Source organism: Ictidomys tridecemlineatus, chromosome 6 (assembly GCF_052094955.1).
Source record: "Ictidomys tridecemlineatus isolate mIctTri1 chromosome 6, mIctTri1.hap1, whole genome shotgun sequence".
NCBI classification, from domain to species: Eukaryota; Metazoa; Chordata; class Mammalia; order Rodentia; family Sciuridae; genus Ictidomys; species Ictidomys tridecemlineatus.
The window spans coordinates 160720226-160747686 of NC_135482.1; the positions used below are offsets into that span (position 1 = coordinate 160720226).

General features: G+C 38.8%; 1 protein-coding gene and 1 long non-coding RNA gene across 5 annotated transcripts in view; one reads left to right on the forward strand and one right to left on the reverse strand.

Annotated features, from left to right (window-relative positions):
• LOC120888457 (uncharacterized) overlaps positions 1 to 27461 on the forward strand; it is a 575667-nt gene that overhangs the window by 42564 nt on the left and 505642 nt on the right. The window lies entirely within an intron of this gene.
• The window catches only part of Htr2a (5-hydroxytryptamine receptor 2A), a 60178-nt gene that overhangs the window by 3736 nt on the left and 28981 nt on the right, over positions 1 to 27461 (reverse strand). The window lies entirely within an intron of this gene.

Genomic DNA, 27461 nt, shown 5'->3' on the forward strand with positions numbered 1-27461 from the left:
AGCAGGACAGAAAATGAAACGGGATCACTAAGGAACCCAAGTGCACAGAGGCAAGAACATTGCCACATAAAATGGCTCTTCAAGGGACTTTATACCAACCTTGTTGAAACCTTAACATACAAATGAGAATTTAGATTTGCTTTGGACTTACCTGTTTTATGAATACATACATATTATATAGTTCCGTGTATGTTGTCATGCCTTGTATAGTCTTTTACTTACAAAGGATATAATAAATCTAGCATTAATTTTTAATGTCACATTTTTCTGATTATAATTTAACTTATTAATTGCAGAAGTACACATATAAGCAAAGAAAACACAAAAATGACCAGCAACACCATCATCCTTAGATAATCATGATTCATATTTCGATGCTGCTTATTTTAAACATATATAGACACACATCCATGTGTGCACATTTAACAATGATTAGGGTTCTATATCATATTCTGTAACTTTTCCATATAACAATGTCATGAGCATCACTTATATATAAAAATAGTTTTATAAAATTATAAACAGAAAATTGTCCTTTCAGCAAATTTGAAAAATTCGAAAAAGTAACAATGAATAATAAAACAAACATGTATTCTCACTGGCCAGGGATAACCATAATTTACATTTCTTCTTCCATTCACATATACATATGTACATATATATATAAATGTATGTATATATGCACTACTGTATTATAATTTTGGATCTTATTCCATTGAAAATTAAATCATAAAGTTGCACATATTTTAAGTATCTTTGGAAAATACGACTAATATTGATTTAAACTAATCCTATCTTTGAAGTCTGACATCATATCATTTAATATGCAGATATTTATTATGTTAGATCTAAAAATCTAAGCGCTTTTAGAAAAAACCTAACATTATCACAATACCATTCTCACGTCTAAATAGAAAGTGAATACTTCCTTAATATCATTAAATTTGCAGTTAGTGTTCAAATTTGCCACTAAAGTCATCATATAATGGTGGTAGAGCATTCATAAGGGTAGATTACAATAGCAAAGGCAGCACCAGATTTTTATTTATTGACAATTTCAGAGTTAGGTACAAAATGTGACAATACCTAGGAGCATGAGCTTATAGTCATGCTCTGTCACTCAAATGTGGGGGATCTATAAAGCTCCCCTAGGCCCAGGGCTCAGGTCAGGGTGGGGAGCAGAAATGAGGAACTCTGATCCTTGCTAATTTCTCTCCATGATGACAGGACCCTCTCCATGAAGGGAGATTTGACTGACCATGTTGTACATTCTGTCCTCTTTCTGAAGCTTGGGAGATGCCAGGGAGGTTGTCTCTGCTTATGGAGCTGGCCTAGGACCGGCCAAGGCAACCATGAGATGGCTTATTCTTTCTCCCATAAAGGAAGATGCAGGGATATGGGAGAGGAGAGGAAACAGCGATTAACCATATAACTTAGTTCAAGGTTGCTTCTTTTGCAAAAGGGCAGACAGTACAGGGACTACTTGGGAGGAAGGATAAGAAAAGGTCTCCTTCTCATTCCTGCCCATATTGTAAGCTCCCTACAGCTGTAAAACAGAGAGAGAGTCCTGCTATCATTCTGACCCCTCTGTAGTCTAAGATGTGATCTCTGGCTAGTCAAGAATGCTGGTTCATTCCAGAGTCGGTGGCCACTACTTGACTCTTGCCACCCATGGGGAAAAAGTCCATTTGAGGACATGTAATAACACTTCTGCTTATTCAGAAAAGTTCAGCTCCATCCAACCACAGGTGTGACCATCCCAACCTCATATAGCCCCACCCTGGCTGTTCTGGCAGGAGGGAACCCTAGCATGAGGTTGTACAATGTCTAACACAAATCTTTCTTGGTGCCATTTACCGTTATTGTCACAGACTTCAATGACAATATTTGCCACTTGTCTCCACAAGGCCATTCCATAATTCTTGGAAGGTGGTGATAAATGACATCAGAACTGTCCTTAAGAACACTTATTGTGGCTAATGACTCATCCTGTCCTTCACTCTTCTCTGTGTCTGAACTGCTATCAGGAACATTCTGTGGGCTGAGAGTTGTGGCTCTAAGGGGAACATTTTCTGAGACCCACTAGTCTTTCTTATCCTTCAGAAACCTCTTCATCATAAAAGCTAAAATATGATTTCTATGAAGAGTGTATTTTCTTCCAATGTTTGAACATACATCTGTGAAAGATGTTTCCTGTGTCATCCACAGACTTCTTAGTTTGGTTGCCTACTCAGTAGACCAGATGTGTTGGGCATCCATTTGAAACAGCCCTGGATTTGAGTCCTGGCTGTGGCTCTGGGTTCCTGGACTGGCATTTCATCTCTGCTCAGTTCCTCATCTATGATATGAGGTTGGTACCAGCATGCTTTCACAGATATGTCAAGGATAAGATGTATCAAGTATGCAGAACACCCAGGGTGATGCCTCATCCAAAGGGAATGTTCTACCAATTGTGCATAAACATGGGAGTAGTTTTCTCTGCAGAATGATCACATTTATAAAAGTACATGGACATTATTTTTTTCTAATCGATTTTAATTAGTTTATATACACTAGACTTTATAGTATAGATCTTCTTAAGCCAAAAGAAGCTTTATATAAAGTATAATATATACTTCATATTGTGGATCTTCTTAAGCCAAAAAAAGGAGTTATGGTGACTAGCTATGTAGTTAATAATGATGTGATTATTAGCTTCTGCCAGGGTGTTATTGGGTCTCAATCAATTTTAATTTGGTACAACTAGAACTGTTGATTACTTTTCTAAAATGATGAATCACAGCCATTACTATCAGTCATGATATACATAAACAAAACACCAACTGTCAAAAAAGGTGTATGATTTTTGTTATTAAGTTCTTGGTTGTTCATTTTCTTAATTAATTCAAAGGAAGTTACTGTTTTGAGAGCCTTTGTTCTATTTGTTTATAATAAGATAATTTATAAATGTCAATTTTCAATTAACCAGAATGTGGGATTATGTAAAATGCCAAATTCTTTAATCATTTGGAGTTTAGAACTGAATCAGTCCTTTGTTTGGAGAAAACACATAGACAGACAGACAGACACACACACACACACACATACACACACACACACTTTTTCAGAATGGCTCAGTTTCTGCATCCAGATTGGGAAAGGGGTGAAGGAGCCATTTGCACTGATGGAGAGATTCCATTTCTTAGATGCCCACTCTGAAAGGCAGTGGTGAGAGGTTGGGGTAGTTCTGTGTCTGAAAGGGAGACCTTGCTTTAGAGGGGAAAATCAAACCCATGGGTCTTTAAATGGCCCATTCCTCCTCACACCTAACAAAAATATCCCAAACACTCTCATATATCATTGTTTTTCAAGTCCTCATTCATAGTAAGTAAATGTCAAGGTTTCATAAAAACAGTAGCCAGGAACTTAAAACAATCCTCTATAAAGAGGGGAAGAAATTTTATGTCAAAGAAGTTAGATAGGCTTTATGGGTCTAATAAGCTGTTCAAAAACACAGTCCTACCAAGAGAGATGAAGACACTGGCTGATATCCAGGATCATGGTCACAGTCATCTCCAGGGCATTAATTTTCTGGCTGCTTTGTTTGATAATAACTGAGTTTGGAGACCTGACATGTCCTCTCACTTGAAATTTCTGCATATGAAGCATTTTCTTTTATGACCAGACAGACAGTAGCTTGAACTACGTGACTCTGCATTTTGCTGGATGCATTTTTTTCCTGAGGAGTGGAAACAGCAATCAAAATTCACTATCAGTACTGGATTTTCCATGCACATTTTTATTTTTTTTCCATTAAAACTCAGACAATGAAATGAATGGGAAACAACTGACACTTCAGAGAGCAAAGGCTTTGATGGGTGCCTTTTTTTGTTGTTGTTTTTAACCGTAGTCCTGCTGACTCTTTGCAACTCTAACAAACATCTTAGTACAGGCTGGATAAAGGATCTGAACTGAACACTGGCTGTGAAAGATGGGCTTTATTCTTAAAAAAAAGGGGGGGAGCTTTTTAGTTATAGATGGACATAATACTTTTATTTATTTATTTTTATGTGGTGCTGAGGATCGAACCCAGTGTCTCACACATGCTAGGCAAGTGCTCTACCACTGAGCCACAGCCCCTTGGGCTTTATTCTTAATCCTGGGCTTTTACGCTTTAATATCATAGGAAAAATGGTACTTATGTGACAAGGTTCTTTCCTTATGGAACAAACAGGGTGCTTCAGTTGGTAGCAAGTTCCCACAGGGAACAGGACAAGAAAAACCCTATGGGCCTTGGGTGGAGTAGGTAATGGAGGGAACAGAAAAAAAAAAAGCTAAAATTTTGGTTCAGAGGTTTTAATTCCCTTGAAACTGATACATTTTCTTTGCATTTTAACACATGCTGAATTTTTAAAAGATATCCGAAGGGATTTACTAGCAGTTTGACAGACAGCATCACAAGTGAACACTGTAGGATAATCCTCATACTGCCAGGGAAGAGGAAATGAATAGATAGGGTAACCGGGACTGGGACTCACTGTCTTTCCAAAGGTGTAATAATGCTCTTGCTAAATTCCTTCAAGTCTATGGTCCTTTGACAAGAGAGATGCACATGAAACCGAGGGCTAGATAGGCATGTCAGTTACCCAAGAAATTGTATGTTTCCTCTTTGATGAATTCTGAATAGCTCTAATATTAAACCACAACATTTCAAGGTACTTTCATGTATATTCACTAACTCCACATTTTAAAAAATAAAATTGCAAAAACATTACCTACACTTCAGTGATTCTCTGAACCTTAATTCTTTCTTTCTTCATTCTTTAATCTCGAAGTGAAAAATTTCCTCCAGGGAAGAATTATTCTTTGAGGCCAGGCAGATAGTTTAAAAATGAAATCCTTCCAATCGACACTTAGATTCTTTCATAAACAGTCGTTATTCCCAAATTGGAAGATTTTAAAAACTCTATTGCCTGGGCCTCATTCTGAGAGGTTCTGATGTTAATATTTTAAAGAATATAAATGCCCAGGCCCTCTTTAGACATTAAAGCAAAAGCCACTCAACTCAGTGATCCCTGAAGTCTAAGCAACCATGCATGAAGAAGCTGGTGGCCTAACTTGCCCCCATTATAGTCCCTATAATAGGTTGCTGGTAAGGTGGCCTCTGGCTCTTCTGATTTTTATTCCTTTCCTGTTCTATGATATTCAATGGAAAGGTAAAGAGAATAAATTCCAATTTGCAGGTGAGGTTTGCCAGCTGTCACTGAAGCACTTAGAAGCCCACGGGCATCTCTTTTGTCCCAGGGCAGATTTACTTCCATTCACCATTCTCCCGCTGACAAGATGTTATAAAAACCAGACAGAATTTGAATCATATGATGTAACTGGAACAAATTATCATCTTAGCCTTGCTTTGCTGGTGGAATTACAAGTAATAATAACTTTGGTGGATATGCTAATTAGCTTGATTGGATCATCCCACGTTATATACATATATCAAAACAACCTCACATCATCCCTACAAATTTATACAGTTATGATTTGCCAATCAAAATAATATTAACAAAAATAAAATTCTTCAAGTCAACTTATCATTCATTGCATCTTTTTAAAAATAAGTATGTATTATACTATCTACCAGCAACCAGCATTCATTCCTTGACTGCATGTTTAGTCATGTGCTCATGAGAAAAACTTTACTTAGAAAAAAAAATTATCCCTGCCCCATATTATTGAACCTTTCCTTGAAAGTATTAAATTGTTTCTCCCGTTTGAATTAAGAGGCAGATTTTGGAGTGTTTCTTTCTGAAAGTGTGGAAAATGAGTTTTGCATTTGATGTATCTCAATGTAGAGATTCTGGTTCACAAAAGCATGTGGAGAAACAGTCAATTATCTGGAAAGTTAGGGTGCAGCAGGACTCTCCATAATCCAGATTCTCAGGCAGTCAGTTCTTCTAGATGCTTCTCTTGCACACGGCATCCTAAAGCACCACATTTACCATATTACAGTACAGAGACTCCATGGTGTCCCCAGTGCTCAAGCAATTACTAACTCTTCAGCTCACCCTGGGAGGTCTTTGTAGTTTGGTCTTAATTTTTTCAATTTTTGATATGATCTCATGGTGTTCTCTCTCTGTCTTACACTATGCAGAAGAATATGACGCATAGCTTAATTTCTGAGTTCATAGTATAGTGTGATTTGAGGAACTCCCAAGACCTGTCTCTTCTCCTGTGTGTCCTCTCCCAGTGGTGTGCTTGGTACAATGCAATGTCCCACTGTTAGAGTGAACAGTCCCATTTTGTGTACCTACAATACCTTGAGGATTGACAATTAACTGGAATTCTGTATCAGTGGCACAGAAATGCATAGCAGAGAAGAGTTCTGAGGGTGTGGGGCCTTGGAAAGAAAGCTGTCATAGGAAAGAGGACAGAGAGAGCAGCTTTTGGTGTAGAGGGAGGTGGGTGCTGTGACATGCTCCGTTGTTCCTAAAAGCATGGAGCATCATAGGGAAAGGGGCACTGTAAATAGTAACCAGGTGTTACAGAGACTTCTCAATTTCTTCTCTCAAATGCCTTACAAACTAGTAGGGGTTCCAGGATTTCTATGTAGTGGGGCCTTGGGGGTGGCAGCTGGTTGGGCACTGGGGAGCAGGACAAACTGTCTTGCAACTACATTTGCATAGAAAGCTCATTTTCCCCTTTACTTTGGGTGTATGATTATTTTGGGAGCTGCAAATAGAAATTATATTTTCAAACGGTATCTCACATTTCTTTCAAAACATACCTCAAGGTACATCCCCTGTGTGAAGCCTTTGCCAAATAATTTTTTTTCTATAATAAGAACTCATTTTCTGACTCTATATTCCTTTGTAACTTCCTTAATCATTTATGCTGTATTGGTTTATACTTCCAATATCTTAGCATTTTTCTCTAGAAATGTCACTAGACTCATGAGACAATAATCTCATCAGTGGCAGGGATATCTTTTCTTTTACTTATTATAAGCTACCTCAGTATCTAATGGGGTTCTACTCATACCAGGGACTTAGTAAATACTTGTGGGACTGAGGAGTAAACAAAGGAGAGGAAAGAGAGGGTTGGACGTCATCATACATTTTATAGACACAGCTTGAAATTACCAAGTAATCTTTATAAAGCTTCCCTTCATTTTTTTTTTGACTAGGAAAACACAGTAAATGAGGAAGTTGAATAGTCTCATGATACAAAAAAAAAGAAAAGAAAAAGAAAATGGATATTTATATGATGTAGAATCTGCATAGTCTTCTGAGAGAGTTACCCATAGGATTAGCCAGCGTGGGAGCTGATCACGTCGACAGCTAAAATCTCAAAGGAGAAGATGGCTTAAAACAGTGCAGAGCAGGAAACCTGAGTTTATTCCTGTAGATTCTAATTTATAACCTGGGGCCAGGTGTGTTATGATCCTCCCAGCTTTTTTTCAGGTAAATTAAACAAGTATTAGGAAACTAGATCATCATATCCTGGTAAAAGCACAAAATTTATAATCATAAGATATAAGTTTGTCTCTTCCTATTAATGATTAGTCAGGGGACCCCAGGCTGCTTGATTTTTAAAGTCCCCACATATAAGGTGGAGATAATAAAAAGATAATAAAAAGGGAAGCCCCTGCATTTACATGCAGATCTTTGGTGAGAGAACAGTGACATAATGGGTTTGAATTAGTTTGTGAACTCCTAAGATTTATTTAGATGACAGATTGTAATTTACTTAGAGCTATGTAGGATTCTGTAGGTAATCCAAAAGAACTTTGAGGAGCTTTGGAAAGCCTGAGATTTTATAGAGAATACGAAATATACACATGTGATTTATTAAGGCAGCAGTGCATGGAGGACTCATACTACGAAGCAAAGAGATGACATGGATAAATGCTCCCATGTTATATTAGTGTAGATGCTTATTATGGGTTTGCATCCCTGGGAAAGTCATGTAGGAGACTGAGCTGGCCTTGTGGGTGAATAGAACCTGGATGGGAGTCGGGACCAAGGCAAGAAGCCAGCAGAGATCTGTGTATTCTGGCTGTGGTGCACCTGGCATCCCTGGGACTGAGGTAGTCAGCCCTTTGCTGTGCAGCTGTGGGCTTGGAAGCAAGCAAATATGTTGCTTGCTGCTTATCCGAGGCATGGAGCAGGTCCTCTATCTGTGGCAGCAATCAGTTTTGGTCACTTGTCCATTAATCAAAAACTTTAAGAGCCTCCTTTGTGCAAGGTGCTTAAGGATATTGAGAGGAAGAAGGTGCTTGAATCTACAACCAGTTGCTTTATAATCCAAGACCTTTCACTGCTACTGATTAACTGTTTGATCCAAAAGGAGACTAAGGAGAGAAAGGGTACAGAGAAGAAAGCAGGAAAACTAGGTTTAACACTGGCATCAAATTCATAAAAAAGGATGCATTCAAGTAAATCTGCATTTACCCTGGATTTTGTTGGCACGTGTACTATAATGTAGGACAGCAGTTCTGAAACATTTGGTCTCAGGACTCCTTTGCTCATTTAAAAATTATCAAGGATTTCAAAGAGTTTTCATTTCTGTGGGTTTTATCAGTATCTATTGAAATAGAAATTTAAACAGAACATTTAAAAATAGTTGTTTATCAGTTCATCTAAAATAATAGTGATAAGCCCATTCCATGGTAGCATATTTTTTTATAAAAATGTTTTAATGTATTTTCTAAAATTAATACTAAGTGGCACTGTTTTGTAGTTGAAAATCTCTTTAATGTCTGGCTTCATACAAAAAAATGGACAGCAGATCTGTATAGCTGCTGCTGCTTCAGTTAATTGTGTTACCATACACCAATGTATCTGAAAATCTTCACTTCACTCTCGTAAAAGAATAAGGGAGAAAGGCAAATAACTTCTTATTATTTTGAAAATAGTCTTGAACCCCTGGATCAGGGATCTCAGGCACTTGCAGAACACACCTTGAAATGTCACTGATACAGGAGAGAAAAGCCATGGCTGGGGTATAGCTCAGAGCTTGCTGAGCATGCATTAGGTCTTGGGTTCCATTCCCAGCACCAAAAATAATAAATAAAATAAAAAGTCAGAAAAGTCAAATTTGAATCCCTTTGACTTTATGCAAGCCACTTAATCTCTCTCAGTTTTTCCCTGCAAAATGGAGATTATTTAAAATTTTTCCTTCAATGATTACCAAGAGGAATATAAATGACAGTTGCTGTAAATGTAGTATTACCTAATAGCTGACAAAGAGAAGAGTGTTTCAGCCTTCCTTAATGCCAAATAAAAGTTCTTCTTTCTGTCTAAAAATTCCAGTTGGAGAGAAAATCTCCAATCTCTCTGACTCTTAAGAAAAATAAAACCCCAGCTTGCTGTCATCCTTAGAGCTTAGTTTAAAAATGGCTACCTGGCTTGCCTTCTTTGCACATAGACCTGTATTAATATGAAACCAGATCATTACCCTGGATAAAGACCTTGCAGAACAAGAGCATCTCCCCAGATGACTAACAATGGACATGGTGAAATTGGAATTACCTCTCTGTATATGGCAACAATAGTCAATTGCTAAGAGCACTGGGTCATGAGGGTGTAGTGTCACATTGCTTTAGAAATACACATTAGGATCAGAAAACAAGCATGAAAGAGATTTCTCCTGGGTACTTTCTCTGTGCACACCAGCATGGTGTTATGAAAGCTGGGCTTCTTTCATGGGCATTAGGGTTCATGGGAATTTGTGTGAGTGATTCTCTATAAGGTTCCATGAAAGATTCTCCAAGATGGGTCTGCCATTGTTTGCTTTATCGGCTCTTTGGTCTTTTGTGCTACTGAGGGTGGAACCCAGGTCCTTATGCATGCTAGACAAACACTCTGTTGCTGAGCTAAACCCTCAGCTTTTCTTATTTATTAATTTTATTTTAAGACAGGGTCTCACTATGTTGACCAGGCTCGCCTTGAATTTGTGATCCTCCTGTCTCAGCCTTCAAATTAGCTGGTATTACAGCAGGCACCATGTTACCCACAAGGTACTTTTGTTTTAAGTAATGGAAATGGATGCTGTTTGATTTGGCAGAAAATGAGCTTGGTATTGAGTATTCCAAGAATTCTGGAGAGGACTGGGCTATATGGACTAATATTCTGGGAGTATGACTGCATGACAGATACAGTGACAGGTGAGGATATTTTGCTCTGTTCCTTGCCCACTGAGCAATAGGGAGAACCACAAAAGAAGTGCCTGCTGCCATGCCATGCCACTAGAGTCACCTCTGTGCTAGGGGCTAGTGATGTAATCCCTGTAAATCCGCTGCCTCCGCCATACTGGCACACCATGGGGCAGCTTGCTCATCCTGTTTCTCATTTCTCTTTTTTTCCAATTGCTATACTACCAGAGTGCTGCTGTTGGCTGACACCTAGGCTAGAAACCATTGTCCCACCTATAAGGAGGATGGGAATTTGGGTTCTGACTCTTGACAGTTTCCCCAAGTATTGACAGGTTAGTTAAAAGAGCCATAGTTCTTCAAGTGCAGTGGCTGGTGTCCACTTCATTTGGCCTGATTTGTAGCTGCTTTAATTGGATCGGGCAGAAGGTGCGTTGTTTTCCAAAAGATGGTGCCCACTAGAATTTCTGGTCTTTGCTATTCCCTCCTATTGGGATCTCCCTATCTTTTTTCTGTGAATTCTTTGGTCAACAGATGTTCAAGTATTTAATACTTCAAAATGAGTCAATCTGGAAATACAAACTACCTACCAAGAACTATGAAATCAAATGTTTATGGGATCAGCAATGTAACTGATGTAGGGTGTAAGGTAGTTGGAAAATCGGTGCATGGTAAGCTGGATAATGTCTGAGTACAATCAGGTTCAATAAAAAAAAATCACAACACATTGAGTAAGCAAAACAAAATGTATCTGAGGGATAGATACATTTCTCATTATGTAATTAGCTGGCAGATTTTAGAGATACAAAGAGACTCTTTTGGATTCTCTTTATTTCCCATCTCTATGGGCCTCTCACCTTGGCCTTGCTCTTGGGGTCATTGTCTTTATCTTGATAAATGGACACTATTTAAACCACAAGGATCAAGCAGATTTTTGTTTTGGTTCCTAAGTCCTGAGGTCTTTTCTTGCAGGGTCCTTCTGGGCTTGGTGTCAGATGTGTACCCCTTGAACTCAGAAAAATAAGCAAACAAATCCCCCCCCCCAAAAAAAAAGAAAAGGAACAAAAATAACTGTTGTCACAGAAAGCTAAAATTTTAATCAGACAGTGTCCCTGGACACTATTTGGGGATATAGAACATCCCTAACTAACAATTCCTTTTTCTAACCTGAGCTAAACTTATCTTCCTCTTGGCCTACCTATTCTCTCTTTGAGCTTCTAGGATTCTAGAAGCTTCTTTACAGTTCTTCCATCCATCACTCAAGGTTGGCTCAAAACTTCCAGCTTCCAGCTGAGGGAAACCTGGATAAAGAGCTTTAGGTTTTTTTTTTTTTTTTTTGGTGGGTATTGAACCCATGGCTTTGTGCATTCGAGGCAAGCACTCTACCAACTGAGCTATATCCCCAGCCCAAGCTTTAGGTTTTTATTTCTCTCAAATTGTATTTGCAGCAAGCAGTACTAAAGCCCCTACTGAATGAAATTTCATTTACTCTGTCTTCTACAAACTTCTATATACTTCAAAAACATCAGTCCAGGGATTTGGAGGCAGAAATTTTTTTTTTTGCAGCATTGGAGAAATATTTTTTGTGGTTTGATTTCTGCTTGTAAATTCTCTGTCTTCCCCGGTATAAGTAGGCCCTTAAGTTTTAAGAAAGATGCATTGACTTCAGGCTAAAAAACAGCTTTGATGGAGAAATTTATCTGGTTGCCATCAAAAGGATAATTTATCGATATTTTTTGAAGAGCTACAATAGAAAGAGCTCAGTGTTCTCTGAGTGAAGCCGTTTTCTTTGACAGTTAATAAAACAAGATAGAGATATTTAAATCCTTGTTCGAGTTTCTGCTGATAGGTAAAAAGTGGGGAAAACCCATCTTTATTATGACTGTCTGCAAGGTGTCAGACACTTTGCAGGTCTCTACACACGTTGGCAAATTTCATTGCTACAAGGAACTGATGAGGCAGGAATTATTATTCTCATTTTTCAAGATGAAGTAAAAGGAGATTTCAAGATATTCTATTACTTGCTCTAGGTCTTGTAGTTCATAATTGAATGAGTTAGGATTGAAACCTAGGTCTGACATTTTTTCTTTGGTACCTCACATTTTTAGGACCTTGACATTATAAACTGTAGTTGAGTGTTTTTTTTTTTAACAACCTTATTGCCTTTCCATACCTATTATAAGGCGTTTTCATAGATCTTTTGAAACATGAGATTGATTACTTATTTTTCTGTTTGTTTTCATTTGAAATCTAATATTAAGAATGTTTATTTATAAAGAGTTTTGAGACACCTCTGGAAATTATGTGAGCTCTCATATACTTAAACATGGTCCATGGGGATAGAAATGGGAGACTGGAAGAGAAAACAAATAAAATCCCCCAAGTGCAGCACATTGTCCTATTAAGTAATGAGCAGCTTAAATATCTAGTTACCTACTTAGCCTCTCTTGTCGGTCTCTAATGGGCATCTCCCTCTCCATCTTCCTTATCCCAGTAGATGGTACATCTAGACACACAGCTCAAAAACTTAGAAGCTTTCTTTTCTATTATCCTCTCTGAGCAAAAACTCCCCAACATCCTAATAATTCTACCTAAGAATCTACACAGTCCTACTTAGGAAATATATTTTATGTTCAAATCTTTCTCTATTTTCACTGCCATCTCTGTAATCTAAGCCCTTAAGATGTGTGTCTGACCATGCCCACTGCTCCTACGGCTTCTTCTCTTGCCTTTGTACCCCTGGCTTAAAACCATCAGGGACCCCCACTGTACATAGAATAAGGTCCAAGCTCCTCCCCCTGGTTACAGTCCTCAGTGACTGGGCCTGGCCTCACTCTCCTTCCTAACTGACTCCCTCCCTCTCTCCCTTTTTTACCATGTGACTTTCCTGTTCTTCAACCCTGTAAGCGATCCCCTCTCTGGGCACATGGGCTTTGCTATTCCCACTGCCACAAATCTGCTCTCCATGGATCTTCTCATGGCTGCCTCTTTTTTATTATCCAATATCTCCAGAAGTGCCTCTCCTCTGGATCTCTTCCTGACACTCGACCTACATTGAGCCATTTGCCTCTCTATGACATGATTTTGCTGATCTGCTTATTGCTTGTTGGCTCTTCATCTCCCTGGATGTGAACTGCATCAAAGGAGGGATCTTTTCTAAGATCGTGTCCTCTTGGCACCCAGTGTTTAAAGATTAAACAAGTAAAATAAATGTTGGTGAGGATGCAGGGGAAAAAGTATACTCATACATTGTTGGTGGGACTGTAAATTGGTGCATCCACTATGAAAAGCAGTATGGAGAATCCTTAGAAAACTTGGAATGGAACCACCATTTGATCCAATTATCCCACTCCTCAGTCTATACACAAAGGGGGTAAAATCAGTACACTACAGTGACACAGCCACATTAATGTTTATAGGTGCTCAATTCACAGTAGCCAAGCTATAGAACCAATCTAGGTGCCCTTTAGATGAATGGATAAAAAAAATGTGGTATATATACACTATGGGATATTACTCAGCCTTAAAGAATAACGAAATTATGGCATTTGCCAGTAAATGAATGGAACTGAAGAATATCACGCTAAGTGAAATAAGACAATCCCCCCCAAACCAAAGGCAAATGTTTTCTCTGATATTCAGATGTTAGTTCACAATAAGGAAGGGGGAGGTTTGAGAAGAATAGAGGTATTTTGGATTAGGCAGAGGGGAGTGAAGGGAGGGGAGGGGTAGGAGGGATAGAAGAATGAATTAGTCATTAATACCATATGTGCATATATGATATGACCCATGTGATCCTACATCATGCACAACAGAAGAATAAGAAGTTATACTCCATTTATGTATGATGTGGCAGAATGCATTCAACTCTCATGTTATCACTAATTAGAACAAATAAAAACAGATAGTGGAATACATAAACAAGCAAATAAAGATGACTTTGGGAACTCATGCAACATAAAAAGAAGGGAAGAGAACAATTAAGACTGAACAGTAGACTTACTCGTTACCTTAGTTATAGGGACAAGGGTAAGAGATTGCCCAAATATAGGTCATTTGGGGGATCAACAAATTCTGACAAATATGGCCTTTATAGAGAATGAAGGTAAAGATGTTTAATTTGTGAGCTCTCCACCAACAGTCTCCTTGCTCTAAAATCCTAGTTAATAACAATTAAAAATATTTTTACAACCTAGTGCTGCCCCAGAAAGGTATATGTAGTGGTGGTAGCAATAATACTCATCAAAATTATATTAGTAGCAAATACTTATATGAAGTTTACTGTGTTCCAGAAACTGTCCTAAGTGCTTTGCACAAATTAGCCCAGTTACTCCTCAAAGCAATTCTATGAAATAGCATTATGATTATTTCCATTAGTTGATGGGAAAACAGAGGCACAGAGAGGTTAAGTAACTTGTCTGAGGTCACAAGGCAAGAAGTAGAACTAGGATTTCCAGCCATGTCAGCCTGGCTCTGTAGTTTGTGCTCTTCTCTGATCTGCAGTCTCAACAGTTTAGCCATCAGGGCTCAGGGGTCAAATTCCCTTATTTCAGAAGAGATGCTGCTTAATAAGTCATAGTGCTCTGGCCTGGTTCTTGGATCCTGAATCAACGGGCTTTGGAGCTCAGAATTCCTGCTGACCCTATGCAATACTTTATGAGAACCAGCCTCCTTTGTCTGTGGTTGTGCCACAAAATTTCACAATTACAGCCATGTAGATACTGTCCACGTGAAGGCTAGTATGGTTTCCCACAGGAGAGATACAAAAGTGAATAAGATATGGAACCTAGCTCTCAGGAGCTTGATCTTAGGGAGCAATTATATTTTACTGTAAGTTTTTAAGGCACAACTCCCAAATTAACTTTTTTTTTTTTAAGATTACCATTTCCTCCACTATTTTTTTTTTACAATACTTGTTTTCTTTCATAAGTCCAGCTAATTGGAACACCATATCTGTGTTGATATTGAATATTTTTTCTCAACTTGACCTTCAGAGGATGTAGGGGTGGAATGGGGGTGGGGTAGGCAACCTTGTAAAATGAATGCAAATGTTTTTTAGTTCATGTGACTATTACACATCTTCCAGGAGAGGCATCATTCTCCCAACTCTTTGTAACACAGGGAGGATTCTGGTCCATTGGACCTGGATGTACGAAGGCTGTGTCTAGTGTATGTGTCTGTGTTTCCTAGTAAAATCATAGCTTTATAGCTTTATAGTTCCACTTCTTCTGGAGAGTACTTTTTCTGAAAAGAGGAAAGCAATGTATAATTAAAAAAAATCACAATATGAAAAACCAAAAGTTACAGTCAAAGTGTAATGAGCCAGAAAGTTTATCAGGAAATGCAGGGAAAAAAAGGATGAGCTCCTTGATGAAGTGTGTATTCTGGTTAAAACACACACGTGCCCTGAAGCACACACCACAGAACACATTCACTTTAACATCCTAGGGAGAAGTCAATTGGCTGGGTTACATACACATGTGTTGACATTAAAGTGCTGATTGGAATAAGTCAGGCAGGAAAAACACTTGAACATGGAAAATGGGAATAGAGGTTTCTGAAAAGTCACTTCAGATCTCCATTTTGCTGTACAAGGACAAGACGGGTTTAGAGTGACTGGAGAGCAATGCTGTTTGTAGCAATATCTGGGCACGTGGGACCATTGTGGATGCAGCTAAATGAGGGGCAAACTTCTTGATAATACATGCACTATTTTTTTTAGACCCTGTAATAGTAAAAAGGGAGCTGTTTACTCAACGCTGACCTGCTGAATATTCGAACCTGACGTATTATATAGTAGGTAGAACAATGTGCACTAAAGATGTCCATGTAGAACTCCTAGATCCTGTAAATACGATGTTCTACACAGTAATGGGGACTTAAGTTGCAGAAGGGAATTAAAGATCCAAATCAGCTGAACCTAAAATAGGCCCAGAACCCTGGATTACCAGGTGTACCCAATGCAATCACAAGTTTCTTTAAAAGAGGAAGAGAGGAGCAGGAACGTTTCTTAAGAGTGATTCAGTGAGAGGACTCAAGCTGCCCTTGACAGATGAAGGACAGGCACCAGGAACCAAGGAGTACGTGTGGCCTTTTGAAGGTGGAGGGGCCATCTGACATATCTTCCCTAGAGCCTCCAAGGAAGAGCACAGCCCTGCTAACACCTTGGTTGTGGCCCAGTGAGACCTGGTTTGGACTTTCGGACTCAGAACTGTGAGTAGTAAGTTTGTGTTGTTTTTAGCTAAGTATTAAGTTTGTGGTCACCGTTGATAGTACCAGGAAATTGGTACTCTTTGCCAGACTCACTGGAGCTCTGATACTTGACACTGCTGCGGGGGTGCAGCTCCTGGAGATGGTTAGGGCCGGGGGGCGGGGGGGGGGCTCTCCAGGCTGGGCCGTTGCATTCTTTCATGTGAGAGTTCCCTTAATGTCATGGCCTCATGTTAGTACACGTGCTGTTGCAGAAGCATTCCTAACAAAAACCCTTTGACCAAGGGACAAACTTGATGAGTTTCGATGCCATTCAGATGGATGTAGTACCTTTTAAACCTTTCCGTAAGCAAGATAATTGTCCTATAATAGAAAAAGGGTTGCATGCCATATATTTCTTTGTGCTGTTAAAATGCGAGTCACCGTTGTGGCTAAGTGGGGGCGAAATAAGCAGGAGACGTGGAGATGGAAGCTCTGGTTTCTTTCCTTGGCCCTTCCCCATGCAGACTAGGAACGTGATGCACTTCCATGCTCCATACATGTTCTAGAACAACTTTATCATATTTCTCAAAAAATCCTTTCAACATTTGGATTAAACTGTTGAAACTGCCAATGAATTTTTGGGAAAACTAAAGGTTTTGTAATTCACAATGTTAAAGTATCTCATTTTGAACATTAAAAAATCCACAGGTCTTATCTCGTCAATAGTTTTTTTTCCTTATAAAAGTATTGATGATTCTTATGTTACCTTGTATCCAATGTTGCAGTCTGTTCCTATCTGAGTTTTTGCTCCTCCTTATAGTGTATTACTTCTGAATTGTTGGGTCAAAGTTGGTCTGCTTGTCTTCTTTTTTAGAGATTTGGACTCTCATATGCTTAGGAATGCTTTCCTGTGACTTTGTTCCCCTGGGAGTATAAGCTGCCATGGGTGATACTGCACCCCAGGACAAGGGGCTATAGCTCTGGCCTAGACTGTGACCACTCTTGGTTAAGGAGAAGGATGGGCCCTACTGCAGGGATCTCTAGCATTAAAATGTGGGCTTCACATTCTCCCATTTGCCTATATCTTGCCTGGATGCCTCTGTGGACATCTCCTTAGGTCACTGTAGCTCAGTCTCCTTGAACTGGCCATATGCAGCAGCAGAAGAAAAGGCTCAGGACAGCTGGTGGCTCTCCTCCCTCCCTGTGCTCCCAGTGGTTCTGGGCAGCACATTGGAACCATCTGGGATCTTTAAAAATACACTTGAGCTGCTTCTCATTCTCTCTATGGCCCATTTCTCTCTTCAAGGTGTCCTTGTTTTCCTAAATAAATCTACTGGTACCATTTAAAAGAAAATACTGGCACCTGTGTTGATGCCGTAAGGATTCTGATTTTATGAGGGCTAGGCTGAGGGTTTTCAAGCTCCCCAGGTGATTTTGATATGCTCCCGAGATTGAGATCTGGATTTCTAGTCACTACCTAAAGGCATTCACTGGCTGGAGAAGACGCTGGGCCAACACTACGGTAGCCTTTCTGCTTTTGCTAGGGTCACCAGGAAGGCAGGCCCTGCCCAGGGCAGTGTGGACACTATTCTGTGGCTCTTAGCCCTCGTCCTCTCTGGATTGCACATATCTCCCACAGGTGGACCTAATGACCTTATGGTTGCTGAGAGCTGCTGCTTAGTTTTATGCCAATTCTCATTTCTTTTTTACTTCTGGTTTTTACTATGGAGGCAGTGCATAGTCCCAGTGTGCATGCCTTCAGAACAAGACCTAGGAGCTCCCTTTATCTTATAATACTGAAAGGCTAAAGGGAAACCCAGCCTGACTAGGCCAGGGGGTGGGGGGATTCCTGGCCATCAGGACCATGTATGTTCTGCTTTGAACCATTACCAAATAGGAAACAAGAGGACAGTGGACTTAGAGTGCAAAGTCTGAGATGTGATTTATTTATTTATTTTTAGCTAACAAGTTTTATTCCCCACAGAGTAGGAGGATTAGAAGAAGTAAAGTGGAAAAGTACCCAGGAGTGTTAGGATTTTAGGAGATGCTCACAGATGTTAGCTAAGTTTGAACCCTTTTGGGTTGAACAGGACAGAAACATTAACTGGTGTTGACAGGAGAATTGATGATGGAAGAATTAAAAACATCCAAATAGGCAACACTGCAAATACCACAGTCTTGGGTGTTCCTCGGTGTCCTTGAACCACCCCTAGGTGCTTATTCCCCAGTTAGGATTGTTCATTAGGCTTTGTTAGCACTTGGACTTCTGTTATGTGTCAAGGGACTTGTCCAACTTAGTTCATGTTATGCTGGACCACCTAAAAGTTGAAGCTTTTGGAACTTGTTGTCATAGACGGAACTTTGGATCCCTTCTTGGAATAAAACATCATCATCACAGGTCTGTCCCTGTCTGACTTCAACTTTTTCTAGGCTAAAATTTGCCCTGGGGTTTCTGGATAGTTCTGTGTGTGTAAGTCATATGTAATGTGACACATTAATGCATAAGACATGATGTGGGTAGGCATGCCAAAAGTAGAAGTGCTGGATGGAATGAAACAGCCTTGATCATTGGAGAAAATGGTCTTCCCTTTGGCTACCATGGTCTTGTGTTTACACCTTGTTCCTAACTGTTATGTTCCTTACCAAACAAAATGAGGAAATCAGAGAGTTGGCCTGGGCTTAGGACAAACTAAAGAGTAAAGCAAAATAAAAGAATAAAGTAATCTTGCTTTGTCTCTGGTTATACACCTACCATGGGAAGATTGAGTGTTCTAGACTCTGGGCTGAGAACAAGATTCAGGCATTACTCAATACTATCTGCCAATACTATCTCATCCCTTTTTTGAGAATACCTAGCTTAAACAATCTTTCTCTATAAAAACTCATTGAAGAGCAAAACATTAATTGCTCAGATTTAAAATCAAATTGATACACAATTTAAAAAGAACTTGAAGTAAATCCAAATACTTAGGTACAGTGTTCTATCTTTCCAATGAAACTTAATAAGTCTAATTACTTAACCTTTGTTTTTCCTAACAAAGGCAAGTAGGGGAAATTGAAGAAAATGTTCATTCCATACATTAAAAGCTAATGAAATTCAAGAGGCAGAAAACATGGCAGGATTTTGAATAGGGGGAAAATGCTTTTGAAATAGATGTGAGGCTTGTTTTGGAATATGGGTCTTTTGAGTGGATATGAGTCTTGGCTATACCTTCAAGTTTGTGAACGTGAAAATCAGCAAGTGTTTCTCTAGGTTTCTTCAACTCAGTAACAATATTAGACCAAAAGGCCATTAGTATAATCAGGGATGGTGATTCTTATATACCTTCATGCTGGTATCGGAGTTTTATTAAAAAAGACTTGTAACTTAGGTTACATTATCTGATTCCATAACAAATACAACTAGCATATAATTTATTGAATATCTTCCGTCTGGCAAAGCACTGTGGATACAACTTTGACCCAAACACTCACAAGCCCTGTCTTGTGGAGCTCACAGTTGGGTAGGGGACATTTATGATTCAGTGTGATAAGTCCTAGGACCAGGACAGTGCAAGGTGCTATGAGGAGTGCTAGAATCTCAGCCTGACCATGTGGCTCTAACATTACCACAGACTGGGTAGCTTATACACAGTGGAAATGTATTCAAGTTCTGAGGGCTGGAAAGATCCAAGATGGAGGCACCAGTAGATTTGGTATGTGATGAGAGCCAGTGTCCTGATACCATAGATGGTGCATTTTTACTGTATCTTTACATGGTAGAAAGTTCAAGGCCGCCCTCGGGGGCCTTTCACAAGGCCTACTAGATCATGAGTGCTCTGCCTTCATGATCTAATTACTTCTCAGAAGCACTACCTCTTAATATATCACACGGATGATTAAGTTGCAGCACGCAAATTTGGAGAGACGTTCAGACCGCATCGGCCAGGGAGGGGCACTTAACTCAGATTTAGGAACGGATCTAGAAAGCTCTCTAAGAAAGTGATAGTCGAGCACTCGAATATGAAGAGTTTATTCAGACAAATTGGATAAATGTCCCAGAGGCAAGAAAGCACAGCATATAATAAGAAATGAAAGTAATTCAGTATGAGGTAAGGGTGCCCGAGAGAGAGATGAACCCAGAGTGGTACACAAAAGCCACATCTTGAAGGCCCTTGCAAGCCATTTAGAGAAATTGTAACTTTATCCTAAGGGCAATGGGCAGTTACTAAATGGTTTTAGGCAGACAGCAGAAATGAGATGAATGGCCCGACCCTGTGGAGGAGGGATTAGGAGGGAAGCAGACCAGTAAGAGGATGCTTCAGTGAAGGAGGTGGGCAGTGACGGGCAGCAGTGGCAGAGGGAACAGGGAAGTGGGGGTGGGAGTTTCCTAAGACAGAGAATTGGCAGAACTTTGAGATTAGAGATACAAGGGAGAAAATGAAGATGATTTTTTTTTTTTAAGCTTTGTAGAGTGGTACCTCTAATGGAGCTTAAGAACTCAGTAGAGAAGCAAGTTTTGGAAGGAAGGCAATTCAGCTCTGGACATGGTGATTTGAAATATTTGTATATCCGAGAAGAGCTGCTTGGTAAATACTTACCTGAGTCTGGAAGAGGAAGATACTAGTGATTCCTTCAGGAATCCTGGGGAAGGGGAGCTTCAGGCAGAAGTGAGTGCTGAGCTGAATGTTGAAGGATGAGGTCATGAAGAGGGGGAGACACCTGAGGAAGCAGAAGCATGATGGCAAAAGAGACCATAATGCCATCAGGGATGGTGGGTAGAGAAGGAAGATGGAATAATTCCTGCTGGGCCTTGCAGGTCTTGTTTTATGTATGCAGCACCAGGAAGGAGCCAACAAAAGACTTTAGGCAGGAGACCTGATTATGTGTTTTAGGAAATTGGATTGGCACTAGCATGAATGTGAACAGGAAGTGGGAATGAGTCAGACCAGTTAAGAGAATATAGCACTATTTCTTTAAAGAGAGCAAATTTAAAATCGAGGTTGAAGAAGAAGAAAGGAAGAGGAATGAATTCAAGGGATATTGAGGTTGCAGGAATAATATGTACAGGATTAAATATGAGAGGTGAGGAAGATGGCAAGGATTGTTCTCTGGATTCTGGCTTGGCTAATGGTGGACCACTGGGTAAGACAGGCATCCAACTAGGGGATGGCACGGGGTAGGTGTGAGAAAATCAGGACAGATTAGCCATAAACACTGCTTTTTTCACATTTTATGAAAGTCATGAGTCACTAAAACATTAGAATTTGTGTTCCTTAAGGAAACCAGCAATAATAATCATTTTCATCTGCAGTAAAAAAAAAAAAAAATCTGTGGCATCACGTAACCCCTTTTCATCAATATTAAGGTTCAGGAATGAATTCACTCTTTGCAAAACTACTTTGTCTTTTAAAAGAAATGGCAATACTCAAAATGTTTAAAATTGACAAAATACTATGATGACTTAGTTTTTGAAGGACATCTTTCTTTCCCAAATAATCAGATACAGCTAGTCCTCTGCAATAGATTTTTAAATTTGTTCAAGTCCTCAAGATGCTATCATATGGGCTGATTTCTTGTCATTTCTGAAGCTTTGCCTGAGATAAAAATGGTCAGAAAAGACTTTCCTGAGCACCTTCTGTTAATAGGTACCATTGTGGCACTATGTCATTTTCATCCATACAACTTCATCACCTTAAAATTATGTATTGTTTGTCTACCTATTTATTGTCTTTCTCTTCCAGTACAAGACTAGGTCCTTGAGGGTGAAAACTCTGCCTGCTTTACTTAGGCATTACATGGCCACATTGAGTCTGGTACATGAGCACCATTCTGCAAATACCGGTTAACAATTAGAATAAAGTCAAGATCCCTGTTGTTGGGGCTCTTTTCAGCCAGCATCACCCTGTAGCCACACTAGTTAAACTTTGAACTTCTTCTGTTCTCTTAATCAACAGCCACTGATCAGAGCTCTAGAAATCCCCAGAACCTTACCCATCCTTATATCTACCTTCTTCTAGGAGTCCTTGGAATTTTCCATAATCCACAATTTAAGGCTTGATACCTGGATCAGCAGGCCCTTGCTCTGGGCCAAGAACTGAATTGTTCAACTTGGTATCTGTGTTGTACATGTTTATAAATATTTTGACTATCCTCAATGGAACCTATTATTCTGAATAATTTATGTGCATGAATAGTATTTATACAATAAATCTTATCTTTAAAAAATATTTTGACTGTCATCCTTGGCTAGACTTCCAAGTGAGAATCTACTTTTCTTGTTTTATAATTCATTGAAACTTCCATAATAATTAGATTAATATAAGAAAATATTCCTAATGTGACTGATGAACAAGTTATATTCACATTAAAATAAAACCATAGCATTAGATATGGTAAGTACGTGGTTGGGTCTGTGTATGGGTTTGATTTAGGTCTGGGGCAAAGGAGAATTTTAGAACGACCACCAACACTTTCTTTTGGATGAAAGACAATGTTTTATTTTCTCCAATGAAAGATAAGCCTTATGGAATATAAGCCAAACTTCCACTGTGTTGATTTTGCAATATATTAAGAGGAAAGATCCTGAATGAGCCTTTTTCCAAAGCTGAACTTAATTGGATTCCAACTGGGCAGAATGGATTCTTAATCAGAATATATTTTATTTGCTTAAGATGAATATTATTGCCACGACTATTTATCAACAAAGAGGTCATTAATAGCCATCAGTGGCTAACCTTGACGGCTTCCATTACTGAAGAAATGAAGTCAGATGGGTTACTATTATTAACATTTGCTAGTGGTCTTGCATTGCTGATCATGAGGCTGGAGTGAAGTGGAGCTTCTTACTTGGGCAGGTTGACCACAGGGAGAAGGTGAGGAGGAAAGTAATGAAAAACACAGGGAGGCTGATGAAAAGCAAGTAAGTGGCTCTCAGGCAGAGTTTCTACAAATGGAATGCAAATTCAGATCTGTATCTTTTAATCACCACACTGAAAAGGTTGATTACTGAACATTAAACTCGCCAGATGTTTTTGTTGTAGGCAGAGATGGGAAGCTAAGTGGGAAAAATAAGAATTTATCCTTTTAAAAGATCCTAGTTAATTTCATCATGATTGGTAGGAAGCTGGAATGATAAATTATAAGCAATCAAGTTTAAAAAGGAATGGAAGAGATAAGCTCAAAGCAAGAACTATTAAGGTGAACCAATAAGGTGAAATCCTACTGTGTTAGCATTTATGAAACTTGGAAGCCTGAACTGATTATTGAAGGAAGGGATTTATTTATTTTTTTCCTTAAGGATTCATTGGTCAGTCACTTCCTTTTCGCTGACATACTTTTAGATTGTTAAAAAAAAATTCTTTCATTATATTCCAAGTCATCATTATATTTCTATCACCTTCAAGTTCATGATGTAACAAGCACCAACCGGTACTTATTGTTTTCCTGGGCAGAGCCAGCTGTGGACAAAGAAGTAAACTTGCCTTTGCTATAAAGTTTGAGAGATACTGGAAAGGCCTCTTCCAGCTCAGATTATTTCCCCGCCTTCCTGAAATTTTCTCATCACAGACTCACTTCTCTGGATCTATCTAGCATTTTGACTTTTCTGGCTCCCTGTTTTAAAGGCAAACATTTCTGGAAAAGGTAATCACTTACAACCCATTATCTCTTATCAACTAGAATCTTAGCCTAGATGGAAGTCCTATAGGGACTGAATCATGTGGAATGTCTTGCTTTGGAGAAATTAGCACCTGGAAGAGGGAAGATTGTACTCAAAGGAGTTGGGAAAGCCCATTTGTTTTTGCCTGTGTTCCAATTCTGAAGAAGAGGGCCTGTCTCTGGCTCAACTGTTTACTAAAACAAAATTCTATGGGTCACTAATGCACCAACTAAAGTCGGGGTAGGTGTTTTTCGGCCTCTGTACTGTAAAAGAGCCCAGGATAAGGAGAAATATTGAATGTACACAGGGATAGCCACCTTTTTTATCTCTATAAAAGAAACAGATCCCGTCTTGCTGTTTTCTTTAGTTTCTGGGTCAGTGGTCCAGGAACATGCTAATTTCCTACATTAAAAAAAAATTAGGTGTGGACCTCAAAATGACATCTGTCTAAACACGCAAAATACAGGACCGGATCTGAACTCCTTGCCAGTTCAATCTGAACCATTATAATGAAATGAGCTGCAGTATTTTCCTAAGTGTACTTCACCTCAACAATCAGTTCACAGCATATAGAAAATGCACATGCAGTGTTATGGTTTGGATCTGGAATGTCCTCCAAAAGCTCATGTATTGAAGGCCTGGTCCCCAGTGTAGCAGAGGTGTGGCTTTTGGATAGTGATTGGATTGGGGGGGGGTGCGGGGAGGGGGGCGTCGGCATCTAACCTCATCAATGGATTAACTCATTGTTGGATTCATAGTTGAACAGAATATTGGGAGGTGGCAAATAGAAAGTGAGATCTCAAAGGGACTATATAGTCCTTGGGGACTATATCTTGTCCTTGTCCTTTCTTGCCTCTGTCCAATTCTCTTTCTCTCTCTCTCATCCTTGGATGCCATGAGGTAACCAGCTTTGCTCTGCTGTACTTTTCTGCCATGGTGTTTGGCCTCACTACAGCCCAGAAAAAATAGAGCCAGGTGATCATAGGCTGAAACCTCTAAATTCATAAGCCAAAATAAATTTTGTTTCCTTTAACTGTTTTTCCCAGACATTTTGTCAGTGATGAATTGGTTATGAATGTGCAATTTTGAACCAATCAGTTGAAACATATCACACCTTAGGGGAAACGGACTCAAAGCAAGTGGTTCCTTTTAAAAATCTTTTCTACCTATTATGAAGGGCTTCCTCTGGTAAGTATCACAGTCCAAAAGTACAAAGGTAACCACTGGGTCTGATATGAATCTATTCTAAGCAAATGAATGTATTATTAGGGAATTTATGCTATATTTTAAGATCCAATTTAACAAAACATAAAAAAAATAGCTGGTGGAAAAAATATTGTGTAAGCTATTCAGGGAAAGATGATAAATAGCTTTAGCAAACATAGAACCCTTAATGAGGAAACATCCAGAATAGGAAAATGAAAATTAACTGGTGATCCTTACTTAGGGGATGATTATTAGTAGATTCCATTAAATGAACAGTTTGGGAGGCAACTTATAATTTGTTTGGTCAGTTAACTTTAGAAGTGTCTTCTGGTTAGTAATAAATAGCTTCAATGGTAGTATGCACCACCAATACCCAGCTGGGGGCCCAGACCCAAAGCAAGAATAGGTGGGGGTAGGAAATGAAATTTCAACCTTGAAACAATAGAGCCTGGTAACTGGGGGAAATTCTACGTGAACCTTTAAAGGATGGGGATAGGTGTCAAGTGGGGTGAAGCAAGGAAGGAGATAAAGGTGCCTGACTTTCCAAACCATCCAAAAGACAATGGGAACTATTAAAACATTATTAAAAGATCTTTACTGATAGCACTCATCTCTAAAGTATACTAAATACCTACAATAATCAATCAACCACTATTTATTTATTCAGTTGTTCAACTACAAATCAACTGAATTGTACATTTTTAATGTGTATTTAAAGTCTTGGAGCTGTTCTGATCACTCAATTAGTATTTTAAGGTATTTTGTAGGAGAACGAAATGTACATTGGATATGTGGACTTCAGCCAACTAAATAGTCCTAGAAGTGAGTGATGGTATGATTCTTAATTTTCTTAAATCGAAATTTTATCAAGTGTTGAAACTGGCTTTTATAATCAAATGATATAGAATTTTTAAAATTATAATATAAGTCAGCAAGAACATATTGTTACATGCGACACTTTCAATAATAATAGGCAAGGCAAAAATCTATGTAGCCAAGCAATACATCAAAGAAAATTAATATTAGCTTGCTTTACATAATGCAACTTTATTTGAATGTCAATATTTTAGAACATGCCAAATATATTTGTACTAATAAAATGGTATTTTTTACATGTAGCAGGAAATAAGTTATTAGGGAAAGTATTAGTGTTTATACTATTTTCAGATACCTTCCAGTCTTTTCTGTGTGAAAGACTGATTTAAAAATGTTTAACCCTCACAGAAGATGTCCAAGGACCTCCACCTACAGATGCCCTTTGTGGTGTATGACCCAGGTTACTGTGTGCACTTGAAAAAAAATTTCTCTTAAATAATCGGTAATTTAATTTTGAGACTTAGATTTCAAATTATCAAATCAGGGAATGTTGTACAAAACTTTTAATGAATATACTCCTGTATAAGGGCACATACAAATTTTTTTAAAAAAGAGGCTTCTCTTAAAAGTAAGGCAATTCTTTCCTTTTCTTAGAGCATTTTCTTTTGCAAACTTGTAAATTCTCTGCCCTCAGATGTAAATCTTTTAAAAACCCATTGCAGGGCTTTCAATCCAGAGTCTTTCCAAGATCCAAGGAGTATTACATGAAATATAATCATCAAAGGAGATGGTAATCCAGTCTTCCAGTTTCAGTGGAAGGGTGGAAGCCTAACTTCAAGGAAGATCTCTCTCCAAGTTGCAAAACTACCTCTTGTCATTAAAATGCAAGAGAATTGTTTTTCCTTTGTATGAAGCCAAATAGCTAACACAGATAGTCACTTCAATTACTAGGTAAATTTAGGAGGGACTGTGTGACAAATGGTGCCAGCAAGGCCTCTTGACTGAGGAGTTATTCTTTATCTTGTGAATGTGTACATCATAGGTTGCATGTGCTCAGCTCTATAAAAATGTGGGGTTTGTGTCTTTGCAATCTCTGTATTGCCTGTGAGGTGTGTCACATTCTGGTTCAGTGTGTATTCAATAATAAAGCTATTTTCTTTCTCTACTGTCTTTGTGGAGAGATTTTCTAGCTTAGGAGATAATTTTACATCCCCAGTATGACCTCATATTGATTATATGGATGGATTTCACTTGCTCATAAAAATATTCCCTTGCCAGATGTTAATATTTAGTTTCATTATCTATGGGTTAACCATTCAACGTCAAACTTCATTCTCCCACCTCCAAATAGCATCAGGTTATGCTCGAACACATTCTGCTATTCTTTCCCATCCTCCATGAGCATTGTTTACAATGATGTTCTGTAATTTTAATTTGGACCTAGAGGATTAATTTATGATAGCTTGAAGAATGAAACAG